Source organism: Cimex lectularius, unplaced genomic scaffold (genome assembly GCF_000648675.2).
Source record: "Cimex lectularius strain Harlan isolate CLEC.00 unplaced genomic scaffold, Clec_2.1 scaffold226, whole genome shotgun sequence".
In the NCBI taxonomy this organism is placed as follows: Eukaryota; Metazoa; Arthropoda; class Insecta; order Hemiptera; family Cimicidae; genus Cimex; species Cimex lectularius.
The window spans coordinates 464,810-488,529 of NW_019392846.1; the positions used below are offsets into that span (position 1 = coordinate 464,810).

Consider the following 23,720-nt stretch of genomic DNA (forward strand, 5'->3'; position numbering starts at 1 on the left):
AATTAAACAAATACTGTTGAACGAAGCAAATTTTTATTTGCTGCCCTGATCATTTGGAGATCGTGAGATGCGGTCTTGTGTGACGTAGGTTCGAAAATATTTTCATTGTGGTGCCAACGTTTCGATCTTTATTGAGATCATCTTCAAGGCCTGGGATTTATAAACATTGTTTAAATATACAAATACATATAGGATGTGAAAAAATGAATTTATACAATGCTAGCAATGTTAGACTCAATCAAAGAAATTGTACTCACTCAAAGTATTTATTTTCTATGTCATGTTGAGAGTGCCAGTGAGATATTGATGTTTTATGCTTATGTACGTTGGATTTTGAAGGAAGTGGGGATAGAAATTCATTTTATATGAGGAATCGGCTATTGTGATCATTGAAATTTACACATTACACCCTACCAAATGAATAGCTTTTCAAGTCTATTTGATACAAAGCATGACTCATCAAGTGTTTTGTAGCTATTAAAATTGTTAATTAACTTAGATTTTTGTTTCACGCATGTGCGTTGGCGTGGATCTTCGTTAATTGTTCAGGGAAGTTTCAACTCAGATCGGTAGGACAGCCGTTAGGAAATAAAGCTTAGGTCGAGATCGACGATGGTGTTTACAACTGGAATGGAATTACACACAGGTTCATTTCAGTGTTTCCGAGTCCCGACGTGTTTAAAATAGTTAAGGACGAACAAAGTAAGAGCCTTGTGACCCATACTCATAGTTTACCAACATATTAAACACTGCTTGGCGCACCTCTTTGCTCCTGGAATGTTCACGAAAACCCCGGCTGGAGAATGAGATGAAAATTTAATAGATGAGAATGCACTCGCATAAGCCCAGCGTCTACTAAACGGAAACTAATTCCGAGTTTAATTTAACTTTCTAACATATGATTTCAATTTAGTCTTTTCCATGTTTTGTGGAAATTAATTGCCGCATGAGTTCTCACGCTTTTAAATCCTTGTATATTTTTAGCATTGTTAGGGTTTATTTCCATACAGCGATTCGCCTAATTTAATACATGATTTCCATTAAACTTCTACAAATATAATTATTTTGTATCCACTATAAGTTTTACCTGGCCGTCTTCGATGTTTATAACCAAAAAAATTATAATAATTATTAAAATAATCTACAAGATAAAAGAAGAGTTAATTTGATTGAATTTTAATAATTTGATTTGGAATTATTTTAAAACTATAGTAAATTTTACAGAGAGAGTAGAAGAAAATCGAAGTAAATTGTTTACAGCAATATTTCTTTAATGTGACATATCATTTGATTTACAGTAGAAATTTATGGTGTATTGCTCAATATTTATACTCTGTACGTTCTTAATGTTTTATTAGGCAAAAAACAAGCATTTTTCTCCTTTCATAAAAAGCACATTAAATGATAGTTTATTATGATTATAATACGACATATCTTAAAATTATAGGGCATTTACGGTTTTTTTGTTAACCCTGTTAACTCTGTTAGGTCGTGTTAGATCAAGAAAAACGATGACGTAGACTTGTAAGAATCGGCTAGAATAAGCTAGCTATTGGGGCGTCGGTGGCCGCAACGGTTTACGCGTTGACGCGGCACGCATTATTGAAATGTAAAGGCTCCGGGTTCGAATCCAGCGGCCCCGAAAAAAATATTTAAAAAAATAAAAACTAGCTAACCGGGTAGGGCCAATGTTAGATGTTAAGTGAAATCTGAACAAATAATTTATTTCGTTAATTTCTTACTATCCTCGTCCTCTCAAAGAGTTGATTAATTTTCCTTTTTTACAAAAGTTTGTCATCTTACAATTTAACTCAAAATAAAGTCGTAAGAAACAACAACAAGCCTTCAAGGACTGTTATAGTTTTATTTTTGGTTCTACCAGTCGCCACGCGCAGCATTGAGGAAAAATTAACCTTTAAAATGCTAAAAAAAAGTGGGGGCGTTCACGTTCTTACTGGATATTTCTCGATTCGAGTTAACACGATTTAACAACTAACAGACATCGTGAATACTCCTTATTTATAGGTTGGTTATCAACGTTGATATTTCTTGTAGCGCCATAGCTTGGAATATATAATAACGTAATATTGTTTATCAGAAATATCTTGTCTAAAGTGTTATAAATCAGCATGATTTTATGTTCGTTGGTTTACCAATTTATGAGAGATTTGCTTGTGTATTTTATGCAAATAAAATTTCTATACTCATGATTACTTAGATAAAACAGCAAAAAATTATAAATTTCATTTTAATATTTTTTAAATACTAATTCATTTTACTTTAGTTTCGAGAAAGGTTCTTTATTATGTTCATCCATAATTAAGTATAATAAACAGTTTACGGTTAAGGTTTTTTTTGCCTTGTATCTTCTGCCGTGTAATCAGCATCAATTGGTGCTTTTAACTAGCGAAAGCGGTTTAGAATTGTACTTGGGTAAATTTTGAGCATTCTGAGGATTGTTTTTTTACTGGAAAGATAAATTTCATACGGTTATCACAATTGTATTTAATTGATTTAATATGGTTATTAAATTAAAGGTAATTAATAGTTACGTAGTACATAGTGCTCAATTTAACTATTCAAATAGTTTAGTATCTTTCTAATAGAAATGTAATAGAATTTTTTGGCATAAAAACGGGTCGCATTATTCAACCCATGGTAAAATATGTGGAACGCTTTCAGTTGAATTTTTATTCTACATCGGATGCCGTTTTATCAAATTCACTCGACTGAACATAACAAGAACGAAAAGGTTTTTTCTAAATAGTCCAGAGGAAGCAGGTTAAAATGGTTTTGCGCGAAATTACTACATTTGTTACTTAGACGAGAATTGAGTGGCCTCCCTCACGCTTGGACGGATATTGACTATAATTTCCTACCAAGTAAGGTTCCCTATAGGTCACCTTTCAGAACGCATGATGCTGAAAATAGGGTAAAATGAGATTGAAAAATCTGCAGACGTTTGGATTATGTCCCCAACTGTTTTCGGTTGGAGAAGTAGATAAAACCTGAATTGTAGACATAGCTGTATAATATAGCTTACAGAAAAAAATTATGTATGAGATTAATATTTTTATGTAATATCAATAATAGTTTATATTTCAAATTTTTAAATCGCCAATAAATCAACATAACTCAACAAAAATTAATTGTTTATCTGTTAAGAAAAAATTATGTGTAACTTTCTGATGAGTATTAAGTAACAATACTAATTTTCCCTTTTCCATGTTTTGCCTCGTGATTCTTTAAATTCTTTAAACAAAGGAGCAGAGTTGGGTGTGAAGAAGTTTCAATTTATTAGGAGGTCTCACGTGGAATTGACGGTCCATTTTTTCCATAGGCATTATATGGTTAACTGACTTTTTTTAGTCTTGGCAGACTTGTTGATCTTTCCTCTCCCTAAAATAATGACAACAACAGTGACATTTAAATATATAATTTAAACATTTTTCTCTTTTTATTTACATTTTCATTTTGCGCATATTTCTGGACTTTATTGTTTATAAATGACAATCTGAAATGTACAAGCTTTTCTTGAATAAACATGTTGATAAAGGCAAAGTTCAACGTTTACCAACATAAAATTGTTGGAAGTTGTATTGAAGTATATGTATGTAATATATATATATATATATATATATTGGTCACTAAACACCACACGTTTTTTTATACATTTTTTATANATAAGTTAAAAAGAACTGTCGACCCACCTTGTTATTTGATATTACGCCGATGCCTTCACCACCTGTAATGAATGTATGTAATATATATATATATATATATATATATATATATATATATATTTTAAGCGAAGAGCTATTATCGGGTTGAGTTAGCCCTATTCAAAAGATATACCTTTAAACTTTATTTGTACCTTTTAAAATGTTAGCTTAAAGATTTTACACTTGTTCATTATGTTTGGTCTCCATTCAATTGTTCTTTCATTCAACTAATTAAGTTTTTTTTTTCTTTCAGGTAAATAAATGCCGGATCGCTTCGAGAATATGCGTAAGGTAGGATTAATTAAGGTTGAGATTGTTTGAGTTTGGCGTCGACACGGGATAGGGCGGGCCCTTATCCCTTATAAAGGGGGTTGGAAGGAATTTAGCTCGTCTCATCAGTGGAACAGTTGATTCATGTTGGGTGTGTATTCATCCGGTAACTCGGTCAATCCAACCTTGGATTCGGATAAAATCCCCTTAAATTAGAACGAAGCCCGGGAGATCCACGCAAAGCGCCGCCGACCCTCGGTAAATATTGACTCCCACTTAAATACACCAGTTAAAAGAGTTTTAATTTTTTTTCACCCCTTTTGACGGCGATAAAATTTCGCGGGTCTCGCTTTTATTATTCGAGTTTGGTAGTCATTTGCATTCTTTGTGGTAGCGCGCTGCCGACGAACGGCCCTGATTTCAAGTTATGTTTTGAAATGACAGTCATTTTTTTCGCCCCTTTCCCACTTTTTCGGATGGACCTACATCATAACATTTTGTAGTGAGGCATATAGTACATCCAGCAAGTAGATTTTCAATTCAGGTTATCCATTCCGTTTTTAAAAATTCCGACACACTTACGCGATTCAAGGCTATGCGACGCTACCCGACGCAAATCCCAAGTCCAATTTTCCATAAGATTGTATGACCCCCGTGCACATCTGCCCGATGCTATGCAACCCTACCTTCCTCTACGCTATGCGATCCCCACTGTCCAGATTTTCGTCGGGTAGCATCGAGTAGAGTCGAAGACAAACCAACCAGACACTCATATTTTTATTCAAACTCCATGAATTATTGTCGTTATATTAATTACAACATACTTACTTTAATATAAACCACATTAACCGAGGTCAAAAATTCATTAGTTTTTGTTTTAAAAAAAAATTGGTAGAAAATTGATCAAAACACAGGAATACAATTTTTTGATATAATGAATTTAAATGACAATTTATTATAGGGGTTTGCTCATAAAATTTAACTAACAATTTGTTACTCAGTTTTGCTCATAAAATTTAACCAACAATTTATTACACGGTTTTGCTCAAAAATTTAATTAACAATTTATTACATGGTTTCGATCATAAAATTTAACTAACAATTTATTTCATTGTTTGGCTTATAAAATTACACGATTTTTGTCGAGCGAAGTCAGAATAGGACACTCATATTTTTGATAGTTTATTTCAAACTAAGTATATGTAATTTTATCGTTATATTAATTACAACACCCCTATTTTAATGTACACCAAATTAAACAAAATCAAAAATTCCTCAGTTTTTATGAAAATTATTTAATTATGATGGTTAGGCAGAAAATTTATCGAAACACGGGAATAACTTTATTTAAAACAATTAAGTTTAACAAACAATTTATTACATGGTTTTGCTCATAAAATTTAACTAACAATTTATTAAAAAGTTTCGCTCATAAAATTTAACTAAAATTTTTTACACGGTTTTGCTAATAAAATTTAACTAGCAATTTATTTCATGGTTTTCCTCATAAAATTACACAACAAATTACACAACAGGGCCCTCATAGTTTTGTAGTTTATTTCGAACTAAGTGTATGTAATTTTGTCGTTATATTATTACTACAGCCCTATTTTAATGTAAACCAAATTAAACGAAATAAAAAATTCCTAAGTTTTTATAAAAATTATTTAATTACGATTGTTAGGTAGAAAATTTAACGATACACCGGAATAACATCATTTAAAACAATTAAGTTTAACAAACAATTTATTACATGGTTGTGCTCATAAAATTTAACTAACAATTTATTACATGGTTGTGCTCATAAAATTTAACTAACAATTTATTACATGGTTGTGCTCATAAAATTTAACTAACAATTTATTACATGGTTTTGCTGAAAATAATGCATTAAGAACAAAAGAGGCTTTGCGAATACGGTACTGATTTACGATATACCCTGTGTGACTGTACGTGGCGGGCATTGACGTCGCATAGATTTGCATGCTCTACCAAAACGTGGCAAGGCGTCGGGTAGCGTCGCATAGCGTTGCTTCGGGTAAGTGTGTTCCCCGTTTATTATCTACGTTTAAAATGTGTTATGATGAAGCCATATTTTTATAATCAAAGAAAATCAATCACAATTATATGTTAAAAAAAGCATTTTTTACATACCTGTCTTTAAATAATTCCTTTTTCTATATTTATGAACAGTCAGAATCATATTTTATACTTGTCTGCAATTTAAATGTAAATACATTACATATTTTTGAAGCTCTTTACATCGAATTAAACGTAATTTTCGTTTAAAAAAATATTTGTTATTGTTATACCAATCAAAAATGGAAAAAATCACAAAAGAATATTATTAGGGGTTAACGGGTTATTCGTTCAGATCGGACCAGATGTTGGGTGTGTCATGTACATACTAACGGAGTCGAAGCTCTTTGATATTTAGAAAATAAATGTGCTTTTTCTTTATTCGAACGTTTAAAACAAATTGTTATTTTGAAAAAGAAATATAATTGAAAGATTATAATATCATGGTATTTCAATTTAACAAGCATTTCCATTAAGCCAAGAATAAATCTCTTTTCATCTCTCAATTTTTCCTGTTCCAAGCCAAAATAAACGTATAAAGTATTCATCTGGGAGTTTCATCTACATGGTAAAATGCGATTTTTTAAAAATCTTTATTGGAGCGTCTCTTGAAAGAGTAAATAGACAAAATCTATAAAATAAAACTCAACGAATTATGGTAAATTAAGTAAACTGAACGTATATGAATAAATTTATGAGAACACCTCGTAGAATTTGTTTTACAGGTAAAGTAAGTACTCTAAACTACATTATGAAAGTTTTAAAATAACGAATATTGAAAAGTCGAAATTTAAACTTATACAAATAAAGTGGGAATATTTAAAATCAGTTTAAATTAAAATGTAAAGAGAAAATATAAAAAAGGTCCTTAAAATATTCTTCTCATAAATCTTTAACAAAATACTTACCTTTTTATATCATGAATAAATTTGGGCAGCCTTATTGAATAATTCACAGGAAATTTAGTAATAAAGATCCTTAAAAAAGATCTCCCTTTACCGATATAATTACGACGGTAGTTTTAATTGAGAACAGGGTGTAGTGAAACTTTCTTGAAATACTGCCTGTTAAATGTACTTTCTTTTCTCTGAGAACATTCTTTGAAAATGTTTCGGACTAAGGATTAACTGTAAGTTCAAGGTAATTAACAAAAATATCAAGTAACTCTGTTTACTCTCTATTTCAAAAGATTTTGCCTCTTTTTCCGAAAGTCATCACATCAGGCCCGATAAGCAATGCCAATTGCAAACATGGCCCTTTTATCTCTTGTCAAATTCTTTAAAATCCTTTATGCTTGGCAACGCAACAGGTTGAGCGGAAGTCTTGTATCAGTACTGCGATTAAGGGCGATATTAAATGGACGGGTCTCACTACAAGGATGGGGTCGCATTGGATATCCCTCTTCGCCTCAACGGACCCTTTCCCCTCAAATATTAAGGGAGAAAGGGCGTACCGCCTCGAAATCTGTGCCCTTTGTTTCGAGTGGATCGGTCCGAGACAAGTCAGTCACTACCCCCCCTCCCCTAAGCTATCCTTTTGTACCCTACGTTCTCCACCCTGGACAGGAATGTTCCAACTATAAGGGGAGGCTTTACAGGCTTTATCACCCCTCCGCTTTGCTCCCCTCTATTAAGCCTTTCAAATAATATTTCTGTTTGAAATTTCAACTTCTCGGATGGCTTCTTCATATTAAATTAATATCTCAGACACAACGTCCTGACAATGTGGATAAATGACAATTAATTAAGGTTTTTAGTTGAGATAAAAAATCAATGGCACGAGCGGGATTCGAACCCACGATCTTCGGCTAGATACGCCGCTGCTCTTCGACCTCGATCCACTCGGACACCAACTTTCCATCTCAACCCCAACTCAACTCTACTTTTGAATTTTCCCTCCTTTTTGCCATTTTTCAAGTGGTAGAGCGGCGGGGTATCTAGCCGAAGATCGTGGGTTCGAATCCCGCTCGTGCCATTGACTTTTTTATCTCAACGAAAAACCTTAATTAATTGTAATATATTAATTGGTCAAATGGNATTTATTTAACTGTCCTCTTGAATCATTACAACCCAATAGAAATTCGTCTCCTAAAGACTATTAAATGAACCATACTACATATTTAAAAATCTAAATAAATATAAAATTATTTACAGGTGGCGATGGAAAATTATTCCATACCAATTTTGATATACGTCATCGTCATCCTAAGAAAATCTTTAAGATTGATCGATGTGGATAACATATTTATTTGTTTTAAATACAATGTCAAGTTATAATTATTACAATATATTATTATATTATTAAAATATTTTTGGTAAAATTCTATTGCAATTATGAGATTCCTCTGTGATGGACGTTGGCTAACATTTTGGTTTATCAGTCCCGTTTCAGCTCCTCTCTATTTTCAGTGGTGTTAATAAATGACCAAACTACATCTAATTTTAGGATAACGTTCTAATCAAGTTATTATTCAGAAATCGTGAAATGTGGTCTGGTGTGATGTAGGTTTCAGAAATACATTTTCTTTATCGTGCCAACGTTTCGATCTTTATTGAGATCATCTTCAGCGCTCAAAGTGTTTGTCTTCTGTGAAATTGTGCCATTCTTGAGTGTCGTGTTGAGAGAGTGCCCAGTGGGCATAAAATAATATAAAACTATAAAATTAAAATTCATAAAAACATTGCACGACCGTGAAGGAATTACGTGGATGTAAGTGAATTAGATAACGTCAAAATTCATAATTTTTTTGCCCTTGAAAATCACATCTGCCATGTAATGGAAGGGGTTAAACTTATATTAGTACCACTATACAAAAAAAAAAAAAAAGATTAAAAAATTTTTTTGCCTTTGAAAATCACATCTGTTCTGTAGTTGCAGAGGTTATGGTTAACTTAGGTCGACTAGATGAATGACCACACAAAAAATTTTGTTTATTTACTTTTTAAAAAATTTAACAGGTCATACTAACAAAGTTGGTGGTGATTTGTGCACTGAACGGCCCTTTGAGCAGAAATAATATATATATATATATATATATATATATATATATATATATAAAATGTGACTACATCCTCGTGGTGCGCCCCGTTACACACTGAAAATGGCGTGTAGCCGGAACGTGTTCGATTAAGATATAAACCATGTAAAATAGTTACCCTGTAAAATGAAAAAGTGTCGATCAGTTTAATATAAAGTTGTAACTTAACTTATATTTCCTATACAGTTTTTACATGAATCTGGAATAATTAAATATTAAACTGACGTTTAAAATGAAGCAATAGTGGATAAATCCGATATTACAATTAAGGTTGATAAATTTGACCGAGTTCATTAGCCAAAATACTTCTAAACCAACTTACAACGACCTTAGTTTCGTTTTACTGTATTAAAGTAGTTTACCTTCTTTAACAAGCAAAATAGGCAAGAAGAGATTTCCAAAGTTTCATTTCCTGTTGCATTTCCGTATTATAACGTAACGAAAATAAACCAAAGCTCATTCAAATCGCCTATTCAAATCAGATTGCAGAAAGAAACTTAATTTTCCGAGTTAACACCGAAGTCGATTTTAACTGAAAGGAACCCAAAACGTAAGTGGGGCAGCAACCCCCGTTCCCTAAGGGGTGGAGTTAAAACTCCAGCAACACTTGGAACGGACGTTTATTAAAGGTGCTGTGGCATATTTTAAAGATTTATCCCTTATTACGCCATATTAGGCAGTACTTGTGGAGCATTAAAATTTGTTTTTTGATTCAAAACTTTTCACAAATTACAGTATTTGTCGGACTTGAACTCAAATCATTATTTCGGTAAACCGTACTGTTAATCAATTCGTCAACAATCAACAGCATGTTCTAAGAGTTGATTGTATCTCTCGACTGACTCATTTGAATTACGAATTGCAGATCACAGGCTCTCACGCCATTGGTTTAATAACAAAACGTTATCATGAATTAACAAAAAAGTATTTTGATATACTAACCACCCTCCTTAAAATTCTTGTTTTTGCTATAAATTATTATTTCCTTCATATGAATGACAACGTAGCGATTGTTGGAAGAAAATTATTCAAAAACATTTTTCATCTCAGCCAAGTCTTTACAAAAAACGAATAATTAATTGAAAGAAGCAATTTGGTCATTTAGACCCCTAAACATGAAAGATTATTTAAAAATTTTGATAATTAGCGTAGTTTACTTCTTAACGAATAAACTTAACGATTTTCCTTCAAATGGAATTTTTTTATACATTATACTATGTGAATCGTGTCAGATAAAAATTATTCTTTACAAATCAACAATAATTATTTTAACTGTGATAAGTATGTTTGTGTCAATTGGTTGTGGGTCTTGTTTTTGTGATCTTTGATATTTTAGGGGAAACGTTTATCCATTAAATATATTTGGCTAGTGATTATTTAAGAACAAGTTGTCTTTCCTCCTAATTTACAAATTTGTTGATTTTTATCCTCTCTTCGGTCTATCCCTTAAGAAACCTCGATCTTCTTGGGTTGTGCTACTTGAAAACTGTATTGCATGACCTGAAGAGTTGGAGATCGAGCTTTTGGCGGTAAAATAATTCTGTGTTGCCAATTAGCTGATAGAATTGATACAGGGGCAAAACCGCCCCCGCACTCATGGGCATTTTTGCTAACCTTTTATAAAATCAGTAGATATGGTGTTCCTCTTGGGCAAAATTGTGCCCGAAACGGTTATTGACGTTTTGTAAATGGCAATGATGTTATTTGTAGAATTTTTGCGAGGGTCGATTTGCTGAGGAGGTTGAAGTAAAGGAATATGTTGTAGATTGAAGATTATAATATTGGTGACAAAAAAGTCACTGTTTCCAATATACGTACAGACACACCCCAGAGGGAACTCTCGCAAACTCACGGGTTCTTGCTAACCTTGAACAATATTGGAAATTTATACTTTTTATCTAAGGTCGAGATGAAAAAGCTAATGTTACGAGCGGGATTCGAACCCATGGCTCAATACGCCGATCTAAACACTTGAGTTTTCGTGACTTCGAAGTCATTTAGATAAAAATATAAATTATAATTAAAATAATTAATACGTTCAAATATTATTACTAAATAAATATGGATTAATATAAANCGGACAACCCAATACTACGTTGATATCCTAGAATGCTAGTCTCTCGTTTGTACCCCTCAAGTTGTCAAATACAGAATAGAAACAAAACATATAAAATATATATTATATATAATTGCTAATGTTGGCCTTGTTCTGAGGCGATATTGAACCGTAAAGGATTAAATTCAAATTAAGTTTAATACGTAAAAAATTAAACACGCTGTGATTTCAATGGGTACAATACTTTGAATGTGTGTGGTGGTTAGGTCCGTTAATCGATAATTATTCAGAAATCGTGAGATGCGGTCTGGTGTGATGTAGGTTTCAGAAAAACATTTGTGCCGGGCACTCTCAACACAACACGCAAGAATGGCACAATTACACAAACTCAAACACTTTGAGCACTGAAGATGTTCTCAATAAAGATCGAAACGTAATAAGAATAACGGCACGATAAAGAAAATGTTTTTCTGAAACCTACATGACACCAGACCGCATCTCCCGATTTCTGAATAATACTTTGAATGTTATTTTAAAACTAAAATTTAAATTTTGCCCTTTTTTATTTTGTATTTTTGATTGCATAGATTTTTTTAATTCTAATTTTTGCTAACAAAATTGTGACTAAAATGTACACCTAGTTTTACGTTATGTTAAAACATTTACTAATTGTTTTTGTATTAATAATTTGTAGTTTTGCTTTGTACTCAATTTAATATTAATAAATTCTAAGTAAAGAATAAAAACATGTATGTGACTGGAAAACCGGATAAATGATTTCGTCTTTTTGTATCGTATTTGTCTGCAAATTCTCATGTTTTTAGTCCATCACGCACGTTTCAATTATTAGGTCGAGATATACAAACACGATAGGTAGGTTTATCACCGCGTAGACGTTCTAGACAAAATTTCAAAATAAATTAATAATTTAAAAAAATAAATCTAAAAACTTTTACCCGTATTTTTATGTTACAATAATAAATTACTTGCTTGATTTCTTCCTTCATTGCATTATGTTTGTTTTTATTAAATGGTTTCTTTGATTCTTGTATAATACATTGTTATGATAATCAGTTAATGACTTTATACTTCGAATTTTAAATTTATACTTCGAATAAGGCAAGTGGGTGAAAGCTAAAATCGTCGGATTTATTTGATTGTTTTTATTTCTTGTTATTAGTTAGTACACCCTTGCAAAGGTTGATATTCTTGTATCATGTTCCTTTTTTATCCCTATGAAAATAAGAAATGAAACTTGATTGATTATGTAAATCCATATGAATCACAATTAAATAAGTTTTTCTAAACCTATGTATATCGCAAGCATGATTTCTTTTTCCCAATAAATCATATGAGCTTCTAGTGCATTTCTCTGGCCTATTTGACTGTAGAAAAAGATGTATGAAAAGATGTATGCAGAGAGTCACGAATCCGCGATATCGCCTGAGGAAAAGTAGCACCCGTTAGATGCGCCGATTCACGGGGAAATTTGTCTTAGGCTCAGCAGAGCGTACCATTCGTTCGGACGTTGAGAAACGAGCCTTTGCTGGAGCACATGGAAATTCTGAAGACACGTCTGAACGCTGGCAGGGCCTCTGACTGATGGGACGGAGGAACGGCTTTCCATAAATGGAAGTTATACCTTTTCTTCTTTTCCCCAAGTTTTAAATCGATTTCTCCCGTTCTAACTTTGATCACAACAATCCGTTTGTCAGTTTAGGACGTTCTGGTATTATTCCTTGTTATATTTTATCACTTGGATATTGTATTAAAAAGAAGGAAAATGAGCAAGTTCCATTTGAAAATAAAACATTTATTTTGAAGTTTAATAGCTTGATAACAGCCTATAAGAGGGAATTTGTACTAATTTAACATAGCATGCCCATTTCTTCGTTAGCATACCATCTGCATACATCCAAGAGGAAAGTATTCTAGTTACTGAATTCCCAATTAAACCTATACCAAACATAAAATGTCAATAGCTTTTTTCTAAAACCGGTTTAGAATTTGCAGACTTCGTGAAAAGTAAATTTTATGGCGAGAAAATTAGATTCTAAAGATATCGAATAACAAGACATCATAACATTGACAATAGATTCGCTAGTTTTCGTGGGCCGCTTGACCAATTAATATCTTTCAGTTAATTAAGGTTTTTACAATAGTTGAGATAAAAAAAGAAGTGTCACGAGCGGGATTCGAACCCACGATCTTCGGCTAGATACGCCGCTACTCTACCACTTGAGCTATCGTGACTTCGGCCACTAACCTCCCATCTCAACCTTTGCGAATTTTCCCTCCTTTTTGCCGTTTTTCAAATGTCGTGTAATCTATTTGATTCGGCGTCAAATGAAATGGTCACGGAGAGCTTTAGTGAAGATGTACTTCATTTAACTTATTAAATTCATTAGTTTTCATTAAAAATACATTCACTAGTTTTCGGGTTCTGCTTGACCTGATGGGTGATTGGTAGAGATGGGAAGTTGGTCTCCGAGTGGATCGAAGTCACGATAGCTCAAGTGGCAGAGTAGCGGCATATCTAGCCGAATTTCTTGGGTTCGATTCCCGCTCGTGACACTGAATTTTTTATCTCAACTAAAAACCTTAATTAATTAAAAATAGAGTTAACTGGACAATCTATATTATTCATTAGGTTATTATAAAAGTGAAGGAAAATAATAACCATTACGACGCAGACCCAATGAATTCAATGAATATGATTAGCGTGTAGTAGATTTAGTAACATATCTTTCTTGCGCTTTTTTGTTCAAAAGACATACTACTACGTTTTTGTGATAAACCACAGTACTATTGCATTTGAACAAGACGGATGCTTGGCAAAGACGAAGCCGAATGTACAAATGACTTAATTTTCATTTTTAAATTGCCTCCAGCGTTAGATCATTTCCATTCAAAATATTATTCAGTATTCGCCCTTTGAATTTTAAACAGAGGCGAAATATTCGCACACATTTTTCCGAGTTTCCGTTTACCTTTGACAAGGGATGCCAGACAACAGAACAAATCCCCCTCTCACTCACTCATTCTCTCTCTCTTTCTCTTTCGTTTTCCTTTTCCCAACTTCGCATCAGCTCCCCCCCGCACGTTTTAATTACATCAACCTCGTTGAAAATCCCTTTGACTTACAAAAGATGCTTAATTCAGGTGTATCTACACTAACAGAGTAATGGACCACTCCGGTAGAATTGTCTTTTATGCTAATACAACAACTTACCTTTTTAGCTTCCCCCTTCCATTTACTCCAGGCTCTCTTTAGCCTTGTTCTTTTCCGCACTTCCTGCCCTTTAACCGGGACAATCTGGCTCGATTTGTATTTTTAAAAGGAGTGGGTTTTTTTTCACGTTACTTTTACCTACACTCCGAACCATCCTGCCTTTGCGTCTCTAGAATGCTATGCTCGAAATAAAATAAAAGCAACGTTTCCGAAGTAATTTGTACTTTAGTTTGACAATAAAAGAAAGCTAACGAAGATTTTATATTAGCACTTAATTCGTTAGAATTCCAGTATGAAAGAATTTACCAAAACACTTTCGCCTGATTATCGACCCAAAAAAGTATTGGTTTGACCTTCGTAGATCATTATATTTAAATATTGACAGTAAAATTCTTAAATAATGTATAATTAAATTTCGTTGAGTTTAAATCGTTAACGATGTCGTTTTAAATTACCTTGTCCAATTGAACGTGAAAATTTTGGGCTAATCGTGACTGTTTGGTATATATAATNCTATATATAATATACTATAAGTACTCACTGGCCTTCAAGCTCTCTTTCTCTCACTCAACTTACGTGTATATCTTCCTGCTTCGAAACTTTCTTAGAAGGAAATCTGAGGTTGTCTTAGATGTTTTAAAGCACGAGCTAAATCTGCAAGTACATTGTTGCAGGACATTTTTCCATTAAACTAAGCAATCGTCCAAACTCACAGTATCTCAGTGTGCACTCATGTGTCTTCGTCTGCATGAGTGAAGGCTGTCCATTTATTACCTGTCTATGCTTTAACCATTTTTAGCAGCATTTGATAGATTTATTGCCAGAAGTGGATGGCCGTAGTATTCAGACTGCGATCTGAATTTTATAGGATCCGCTCGGTATTTAGCAGTGGCTTCGAAATGATATCAGTTAGCAGAGAATCATTACCCATGTGTCGAACGGTGGGATCAAATGGCAGTTCAAACCCTTTATGCACTTCACTTTATTGGTAGATTATCGGATACAGTGGTAAAGTCTGCTAAAACACATATAAAGAAGACATTGGGCGATAGCCATTAGAAGAGTTAGCTACATTTTTTATAAGAATTAAAGTGGCAATGAATTATCTATCTCTGCGCCCAGTACCAGCCCAACCAGATAAACAGTTATTATTATTATTATTTTACAGCAGGTCACTTCTTACAAGAATCAACATTGTTAGTGCTTCCTCTGTTGTACCTTCTAAACCTCAGTGAGCATAGGTTAGACGTTGACAACTTATTCAATATTCTATTATTATCAATTTAAATAGGGACGCAGTCAAATGTACACCTACGTCTACTCCTAACTCGACCTAAATGTATCCAATTTAAGCGGGGAACACACTTACACGATGCGACGCTATGCGACGCTACCCGAACCTTGGCCACGTTTTGGTAGGGTGTGCACATCTCTGCGACGTCATGCGCACGCCACGTACAGTCACACAGCGTGTATCACAAATCAGTATCACAATCGCAACTCCTCTTTTGTTCTTAATGCATTATTTTGTGCAAAACCATGTAATAAATTGTAAATTAAATTTTATGATCACGACCATGTAATAAATTGTTTGTTTAACTTAATTGTTTTAAATAAAGTGTTTCGATAAATTTTCTGCCTAACCATCGTAATTAAATAATTTTTATAAAAACTGAGGAATTTTTGATTTCGTTTAATTAAGTTTACATTTAAATAGGGCTGTTGTAATTAATAAAACGACAAAATTACATATACTTAGTTTGAAATAAACTACAAAAAATATGATTGTCCTGTTCTGACCAAACTCGTCGAACGTAGTGTAATTTTATGAGCAAAACAATGAAATAAATTGTTAGTTAAATTTTATGAGCAAAACCGTGTAATAAATTGTTAGTTAAATTTTATGAACAAGACAATGTAATAAAAAATTGTAGTTAAATTTTATGAGCAAAACCGTGTAATAAATTGTTAGGTAAATTTTATGAGCAAAACTTAGTAATAGATTGTTAGTTAAATTTTATGAGCAAACCCGTATAATAAATTGTTATTTAAATTCATTATATAAAAAAATGGTATTCCGGTGTTTTGATCAATTTTCTACCAAACCATTAACATTATTATTTTTTTAAATAAAACTAACGAATTTTTGACCTCGGTTAATTTGGTTTATATTAAAATAAGTATGTTGTAATTAATATAACAACAATAATTCATGAAGTTTGAATAAAAATATGAGTGCCTGGTTCTTTGTCTTCGACTGTACTCGATGCTACCCGACGAAAATCTGGACAGTGGGGATATCAGAAAGTAAAGTAGCGTAGCTTGTATAGGCATCGGGCAAGATGTTCACGGAGAATACTATCTTATGGAAAATTGGATCTGACATTTGCGTCGGGTAGCATCGGGTGAGTTCCCAGCTCAATTAATTTAAAAGTTAAACGTAGAAACACCAAACGGGATTTTTTAAAAACTGAATGGATAACCTGAATTGAAAATCTACTTGCTGGATGTACTATATGCCTCACTAAAAAGTGTTATGATGTAGATGCACCCGAAAAAGTGGTAAAGGGACGAAAAAAATGACTGTCATCTCAAAACATAACTTGAAATCAGGGCCGTTCGTCGCAGCGCGCTACCACAAAGCAATTCAAATTAGTACGCCACGTACAGTCACACAGCGTGTATCACAAATCAGTATCAAATCGCAACGCCTCTTTTGTTCTTAATGCATTATTTTGTGCAGAACCATGTAATAAATTGTAAATTAAATTTTATGATCACGACCATGTAATAAATTGTTTGTTTAACTTAATTGTTTTAAATAAAGTGTTTCGATAAATTTTCTGCCTAACCATCGTAATTAAATAATTTTTATAAAAACTTAGGAATTTTTGATTTCGTTTAATTTGGTTTACATTAAAATAGGTCTGTTGAAATTATTATAACGACAAAATTACATATACTTAGTTCGAAATAAACTACAACAAATATGAGTGCCCTGTTCTGACGCTACTCGACGAAAATTGTGTAATTTTATGAGCAAAAGCATGATATAAATTGTTAGTTAGATTTTATGAGAAAAACCGTGTAACAAATTATTAGTTAAATTCATTACTTCAAAAAATGGTATTCCGGTGTTTTTATCAATTTTCTACCAACCCATTAAAATTATTATTTTTTAAATAAAAATTAATGAATTTTTGATCTTGGTTCATTTGGTTTATATTAGAATAAGTATGTTATAATTAATATAACGACAGTAATACATGTAGTTTGAATAAAAAAATCAGGGAAAGTTTTTTTTGTCTTCGACGGTACTCGATGCTACCCGATGAAAATCTGGACAATGCGCATCGCAGAGCGTACAGGAGGGTAGCGTTGCATAGCATCGGGTAGATGTGCACGGGGCAATACAATCTTATAGAAAATTGGACTTTGGATTTGCGTCGGGTGCGTCGCATTGCGTTGAATCGGGTGTGTTCCTCGCTTTACTGCTCCTCTAAATGATCGATTCTCGTGCAAGATCCTCAGAATTCTCCTTTTAACTGGTGGAACTTCCTCCAGGCCCTGATCATATCAACCAAATCGTGACAATTACTACGTGAAATGGCCTCCTCAAAGGAGCGTTCACTTCCAGCTTACATATTCGGTTGACCTTCTATTTAGAAGAATTTTGTCAGCAAAAAAGTCACGCCTCGATTTACAAATACGGATCCGACTCTGCAATAATGATACTGGAAAGAGGAAAGGGAATTGATTTTGCCAGAATCTCCGATTTCCGATCAGGCTTATGTATAGGGTCTGTTTCCGGGAGGACGTGGGTAGGATAGGGCGTACGCCGCTCCCCGGAGGGACTACATATGTTCAAGTAAACCATACGTCTTCTCAATATATATATTTGCATTTCGAGGTAATAGGGCTTAGCGTCCATTTCCTCCCGGGAGTACCTCCTCGCTCAGGTTGCCGTCTTTGAAATATTTCTCTGGGGGATGCGAGAGGGTCATGGCGAAAGGGAAAATGGTTTTGCAATGGATTTGTTACGTATAAATAATGCAAGCATCTTGTCTACTTTTCGATAAAAATATATCAAAACATAATCTATTTATGCGAAATATTTTTAATTTTTTTTAATACTGCAAATACTACATGCATAATGCAACTTGGGCGGAGGCGTCGGTAGCTGCAACGATTAGAGCGTCGACAGGGCTACTCATGACGGTCCCGGGATCGAATCTTAGCAGCCCTAAATTAAGACCCACAGTACTTACAATTGAGCTTTAATTTAAAAAACGCGGATCCACCAATTGAACTTTAGTTTAAAAAAATGCGGATCCACAGTGGTTGAAATTCTTATCGAATCTCTGATTATTTCTAATCTTTTCTTTATTGTATGTAAGTATCTAAATTCCTGCGTACAACGCTGAAAACGAAAGGTCTATATAAATCGATCATGTTTATATAGTTTAAAACATCGCATTTTTAACTTTTTGTTGTATATTCCATTTAATCTTAAACAAGCATTTTTTTTTCATTGTTTTGTTGTTTATTTAATACTGTACGGTAAAGTGGATAGTATAAAATTCCGTTTTAGTTAAAGTAACGTTAACCACACGTGGTATTTTTAAACTTTCGTGTTAATAATATTTCACAATTAAGGAAACCGTCGTTTTAAACCCAGTGTACGTGTAGGAATGTGCCCAAACCTTTTAACTCTTTTTGTAATAGTTTCCTTTGTGTTATATTATCTTAAGGGCCCTTTTTCAAAGACGAGCGTCTTAAAAGGAGTAGATGTCGTCCTGTAATGTAAGAAAATTTGCAAACACAATTTGCCAGCGTTATTTTCAAAGGCGGAGAAATCGTCCAGACGAAGGTTGACTTGACGAACCCTGCTGTAGAACCTTGACTAATTAAAACTTAATTAACTAAATTTTTTATCAACCTAGTTGAGTTTTGAATTATAAAAGTGAAAGAACGGTAATTAGGTTTGTATATGTTTATTCATTTAAAAAATTGAGATGAACCTCTAAATATTTAAAAAATGAAAACAAGTTATAACATAATATTATTATAATTAAAATGCTGCCTCGCGTAAGCTAGTTTAAATATAATTATCACTCTCGCTTCAGGGGAAAATTTATAAAAAGGAATATTCAGTTGAAACGAGAAAAGTAAAGGCCGTCCAGCACAACACGCACTACACGTTTTAGACTGTGCGAAGCTGGCTTTATATAATTCTAGTTCTCCAAATTATTTTTTTTTCGTTGGGTAGTGTAAAGTTCCTGTTTTCAAACTTGCCTATTAGCCATTGTTCACGATCCGGTTGATGGGAAAGTTAAATCCATATATAAACGAGTCTTTTGGGAAATTAGTGTTTATTGGTTCGGAATGAAATAAGTTAATATTTGATACAATTTTTTTTTAACTATTCAATGAAATAAACCAATCAATAAGTAGATGCCAAAGTCTGCACAGGTGCTCCTTACGCAGAAAAAGATTGCTCGATGTATCTCACATAAGGAGTGTCATGCCTTGGCTCCATACAAAGAGCGTGTAGGCATGCCGCTGGATTTAAGAATGGTACTCGGACACGGTATTGAGTTTTTTAGAGTCCCCTGTTCCACTTTTTAGGGAAATTGTAAATTTTTTATTGTATATAAAATATGCGTTTTGTATGAGTGAGTTATTTATTAGAGTGAATGGTGAGGGGCTTATGGTGAAATCCTCATCGCCCCTCCAGCTGTGCACATGACTAGAGTCTATGGCGGAATATTTATAAAAGTACCCTATCGACCCCAATTAGGTTAATTTGTTATTGTATGCAAGTCGATGGGGAAATATTGAGTAATCCATCTACCAAATGGAATAAATGCAATACATAGGTGTGAATGTATTTATTTGTGTGAATGCGTATTGAATATGTGTTATAATATTTCGCATGCGCTCGAGGCTGAAATGACCAAGATGACGGATGCCTGTTAAAGAAATGCTTATTTTTAGCAACATTCTTTTCTTATAACAAAAGGTTTAGCTTCAGGTTAAGCGTATTTTTTCACAGTTGTCCACTGCAGTTCATAATAATGTTGGGTAATGATAACATGTTTCATTTTTGAGCTTGAATTTCTGAATTATTTATAACCTTATTATTAAATTCACTATTTTTTGCGGTCCGCTTGTCCAATTAATAGCATTTAATTAATTAAGGTTTTGTAGTTGGCAGTATTAGTAGTTTTAGTTGAAAAATGGCAAAAAGGAGGGAAAATTCATAAAGGTGGGGTTGAGATGGAAGGTTAGTGCCCGAGTGGATCGATGTCACGATAGCTCAAGTGGTAAAGAAACGGCGTATCTAGCCAAAGGTCGTGGGTTCGAATCCCGCTCGTGACACTGACTTTTTATTTCAACTAAAAAACCTTAATTAATTGAATCTTATTATTAAAGTTGTAAGAAGAGGTTAGTTCAAAAATATCATTATTTGTTAGACAAATTCATGTTGTCAGTAGGGTGTCTTCTGTTTATAAAAAGTTTTTAGTAATTTATAAACGTCTGTTTTAATAAAGTGCCAATCCGCAGTTAAACGATTTGTTCAATAAATTAGAAAAGACAACGGAAAGCGTTAATTTAGACATTAAGACAGCTGAGTCTTTTGGAATTCATTTTAAGCTCTGCAATTGTTTCAAAGTTGAGTCAATTTCATTTGAGAGGCCCGAGGCTCTCCGTCTATCGGAATCGTGGGGGGGGGGGAGCTTTATAGATGAGGGCCCGGCCGGGGAGAGAAGCCCGACCAAACACTAACACAAGCACCTCCGCATAAATCCTGGTTGTGAAAAATGCCCAGTCGTAAGGGTTTGGGGCCTATTTCGTGGTCCCGCCAACCCATCCCAACCGCAAACCGACCTTACATTAATTAGCAGGAGGAAAAGTTACCACTCACCCCAATCTATACCCTTCAGCCCGTAAACCGAACGGTTCTTTTATCTATTTTAGCAGCACGTGGCTCGTTTATTTTAGAACAAAGGTGAGAATTTTCCTTTTTTTTCTAACGCCCTGGCACATTCATGATTAATACAAAGCCGTGTTTATGTAAATTCAATTGTAAAGATATGAGAATAAATGAATACTCTTCTAATTAAATAATGGTAATCTAATTCAGAGTTAGTACTGTGTAGGTTAGAACAATCCGGACCGTCTCTCGCTCTGCTTGATGAAAGCTCTGTGTTAGAAACCATTCGCATATCTAATTAATTACTCAAAATGTCATGGTCAACGTCGATCATTGTCAAACAAGAATTGTTGAACAAAGAAGACACGGCACGAACACGATACCCCGTGCAATTGATACTCACTGTTAATCATCTGGAGATTATTGTCAATTAATTATAACAAAAGAAATACATCAAATAATTGAATAAATGCGTTGTAGCATTTGCTTTTCATTTTTTTTCTGTTTGGAATAACCGGTAATGTATATGGGAAATATCCAGGAGAATAAAACTTGTGTAGATTTTGTGTACATAAATTTGCACAATAGTATAGTACATTTTATGTACCTACATCAGCTGTCCCACTCATGCTGTCTCTCTCTCCCTCTCCGCCCTCCTTCCATCCATCTATCTTTTACTTTTAATATCTCTCTGACTATTTACCTATCTTTCTCACTCTCTCACTAAATCTTTTTTGTTTTTCCCCTTTGCTGTTAAAAGTATTTGTATTACTTCAAAACCCCTCATTCAAACCCTATTCTTTCACATTCACAATTTTAACTTCTCTATCTCTCTCACTCTCTCTCCCTCTCTTATCTCTCTCTCTACCTTTTTCTCGTCTTTCTTTCTCTCTCTCTCTCTCTCTCTCTCTCTCTCTCTCTCTCTCTCTCTCTCTCTCTCTCTCTCTCTCTTTGTTTTCCCTACATCTATCTACCTTTTATTTTTAATCTCTCTTTATCTATTTACCTCTGTCTCACTCTCTCACTAAATCTTTTTTGTTTATCCCCTTTGCTGTTAAAAGTATTTGTATTCCTTCAAAACCCCTCATTCAAACCCCATTCTTTCACATTCACAATTTTAAGTTCTCTTTCTCACCCACTCACCCACTCACTCACTCTCTCTCTCGCTCTCTCTGTCTCTCTCTCACTCCCTCTCTCTCTCCCTCGCTCCCTCCCTCTCTCTCTCTCTCTCTCTCTCTCTCTCTCTCTCTCTCTGTCTGTCTGTCTGTCTGTCTGTCTGTCTGTCTCTGTCTGTCTCTGTCTCTCTCTCTCTCTNTCTCTCTCTCTCTCTCTCTCTCTCTCTCTCTCTCTCTCTCTCTCTCTCTCTCAACTTTTTCTTCCCGACAATTTACAATTATTTTCCCTTTGATATGCCTAATCACTCCCTCTTTCTCGCATAAATTATTTTTCTCTCTCTGGCTTCCTCAGCCGCACTTGCCGTCTCAATTATTATATACATGTGAAATAGTGGAAACAAATGACAAACAATCATTATCAACGTTATTTCCATATGAGTAAAAATAATTATCGTGTAGAATTATTGTTCTTCGAGTTTCGATTTCAAACCATATTCAGTAAGAAACATTTCCTGTACAATGTAAACTTGTAAAGAAGGTGTCGATCAGTGTACATCCAATTGTAGACCTAATCCACCAAGTTACTAATGTCTAAATAAGCTTAAAGACATATGTTTGTGTTTAATCTATGGTCAGGGAATTATCAATTAATTCGAGCGGTTGACAAACTTGCTTTTAGAGTAAATCTTATCTTTAGGGCCTATTCCAGGGGTGCTCAAACGGTCGATCGCGAGTGCTTTTTGAGTAGATCTCGAGAAGAAAAAACTTTTTAATAAGTAGGTAGGTAACTAAACTACAAAAATGTATTATGTAATAAAATAACACTGCTTGCGGCAAAAGGTGGCTTTATCAAAGGAACGCGCGGCACTTGTCAAAGAAAAGCCGCGTTGTTTCTAGACTAGTAGACAGTACAGTCTAGTCTAGAAACAACGAGAGACAGTACAGTCTAGTTTCGGGCGGCGCGTTTGACGGGAACATTCGAGACTTTCGTTCACGCCGATATAAATGTTGTGCCTGCAGGAATTGGAGTCATTCTGAATTGTAACTTGATGGCGATACTACGTCGATACAAAGTTTATTATTAAATAGTGGAAAATGAGTGCAGTGAAATCTAAAACGTATCATTTTAATAAGGATTGGGAGGAAGAATTTTTCTTTTGTATGGTGAAGGATAAGTGCATTTGTGTTATTTGTCGTGCGTCAGTTGCAATACCTAAGCGTGGTAACTTAGAGAGGCATCATAAAACGGTTCATAAAAACTATGAAAAGGAT

General features: G+C 33.9%; 1 protein-coding gene across 1 annotated transcript in view; it reads left to right on the plus strand.

Moving 5' to 3' along the window:
* Positions 1–23,720, plus strand: part of LOC106666988 (nephrin) — a 464,482-nt gene that overhangs the window by 253,985 nt on the left and 186,777 nt on the right. The gene's annotated exons all lie outside the window — the stretch shown is intronic.